This window comes from Chenopodium album, chromosome 27 (genome assembly GCF_948465745.1).
Source record: "Chenopodium album chromosome 27, dcCheAlbu1.1, whole genome shotgun sequence".
Lineage (NCBI taxonomy): Eukaryota > Viridiplantae > Streptophyta > Magnoliopsida > Caryophyllales > Amaranthaceae > Chenopodium > Chenopodium album.
Window position 1 is genome coordinate 6,554,820 of NC_137860.1, and position 2,267 is coordinate 6,557,086.

The following is a 2,267-nucleotide window of genomic DNA, read 5'->3' on the forward strand; positions in this document are numbered from 1 at the left end:
TGCTTGATAGCATCGGTAAAAGGAATTGAAAGATGAATTTGCTTCAATATCTCAAGAAACTTTCCAAATTGCACATCTAATTTATTTCTAACAAATTTATGAGGATATGGTAGCTTTTGCAATTGTTTTGTTTCCCTCTCTTTTTCTCTTTTCTCTTCACTCTCCTTTTCAAAATCATTCTCTTTTTCACACTCTTTTTCTTTCTCACATTCTTTTTCTCTTTCACTCTCTTGATTTTTCTCTTTTTCTTGCTCACAATCACTCTCATGGGGAGGCTCACTCATGTTTACTCTCTCATTGCTTTTCTTAGGAACACTCTCTTCCAACACCTTCCCACTCCTAGTAGATATGGCATTAACGGGCCTCTTAGGATCTAGTTCTTGGGGTGGAAGTTTGGAAGTGCTAGCCCCTTCCTTCAAAGCATTGGCCAATTGTGAAATTTGAGTTTCAAGCATTTTATTATGAGTCATTACTTCATTAAACTTCTTGTCACTTGTGGCCATGAAAGTGTTGAACATTTTGGTTTGACTTTCCATCATTTCCTCTAGATTGGACTTACTAGGTGGTGCTTGGGCATAATAGTTATCTTGGGGAGCTCTATTACCTCTCACATTTGAATTGGAAGCATTTTGATTAGAAAAACCTCTATTGTTATTGTTGTTCCAATTATTCCTGTTATTAGAGTTCCCCCCTTGGTGATATAGGCCTTGATTCCCATAATTCCCTTGATTATTATGGTTATGGTTACCATAACCACCTTGTTGGTTGTAGTTACCTTGGGGATTTTGGTCCCTTTGGTTCCTATTACCCCATTGGTTTTGGTTATGGTAATCATAATCATTTCCTCTTTGGTTATAAGCATTTCCCCCTTGTTCCCTTCGATTAGGTGGTAAATATCTTTGATTGTCATTCCTAGGTCTATTATCATAAGACAAAGCATTGACTTGTTCATTTTCATTATCATTACCCTCTTCATAATGGGATTGGGGTTGGGAATCATAATTACAAGAAGAGGTATCATGGTCATATGACCCACAATTTTCACAAAACAAACACCCATGTGGCATGTTATTAGATGTAGAAGGAGAAGAGTTAGAATTCATATCTCTCCCCTTAGATTGGGAGGGATGTCTTGTTGTGAAGTGGAAGTCTCTAGTTTTGCCTTGATAGATGTCATCTCCTTGCCAAGGTTGGCTATTTGAGATGTCAAATTATTGATGGCGTTGAGGTGATCGGCGGAGTAGACCGCATTTCCTCCTTTGCTTAAAGACTCCCTCTCTCCTTCTTGCCAATCCATGTGGTGTCTCACCACATCCTCAATTATCTCAATGACTTGCTCCTCCGTTTTGTTCATAATCGGGCCACCCACTCCCGCATCCAAGCTAGTCTTTCCTTGTGGGCTCAAGCCCCCATAGAAAATTTGAAGCACTTGATATGATGGAATGCCATGATAAGGGCACTCCCTTTGATATTCTTTGTATCGTTCCCATGCCTCATATATGGTTTCACTAGCCTTTTGACGGAAGCCTTGGATCAAAGCCCTTGCCTCGGCCGTCTTCTTTTGAGAATAGAATCTCCCTAAGAAAGCCGTGGTGACCTCGTCCCAAGTTCTCAAGGAGTTAGGCCTCACCTCCTTCTCAAGCCATTCAAGAGCCCTTCCTATCAAAGAAAAAGGAAATAGCTTTAGTCTCACAAACTCTTGAGTTACCCCATTTACCTTGATTGTGTTGCAATATTTTTCGAACTCGTTCAAGTGTGCAAGAGGGCTCTCATGTTTTGCTCCACTATATTGCCTCCTTTCAATCAAATTTATCATCGCGGGCCGAATCTCGAAGTCATTGGCTTGAGTAACGGGTGGAGCAATGCCACTTGAAGCTCTATAAGCTCCCGGAGTTCCCAACTCCTTTAAAGGTCTTTGAGGTGCTGGTTCCGCGTCACCCATTTGATCTCGATCCTCCTCGAAATTGGTCTCTCTAGTTGGGGGAGTATTGAACGGCCTAGAACCGGCTCTTTTTCTCCTTCTATAAGTTTGCTCAATCTCGAGATCGTAAGGTACCAAGATCCTGTTATGAGTTCTGCGCATACACTCTCAACAAACACAATTAGTACCAAGGCTACAAGTGTAGCCAAAAATAAACAATATTTTTGAAATTTTTTATGGTTTATGATGAACTAGACTCAAGTTATCAATTAGCAATCAACAACACCGCTCCCCGGCAACAGCGCCATTTTGATGGGCGTTAGAACGGTCGCTCATTCCACACTCA

The 2,267-nt window shown here is 41.0% G+C and overlaps 1 non-coding gene across 1 annotated transcript; it reads left to right on the forward strand.

Moving 5' to 3' along the window:
- The first annotated feature begins 1,442 nt into the window (after positions 1-1,442).
- On the forward strand, positions 1,443-1,548 carry LOC145621845 (small nucleolar RNA R71). The gene has a single exon (XR_014108638.1). It is a non-coding gene; the product is annotated as a small nucleolar RNA R71 (small nucleolar RNA).
- Positions 1,549-2,267: the final 719 nt, after the last annotated feature.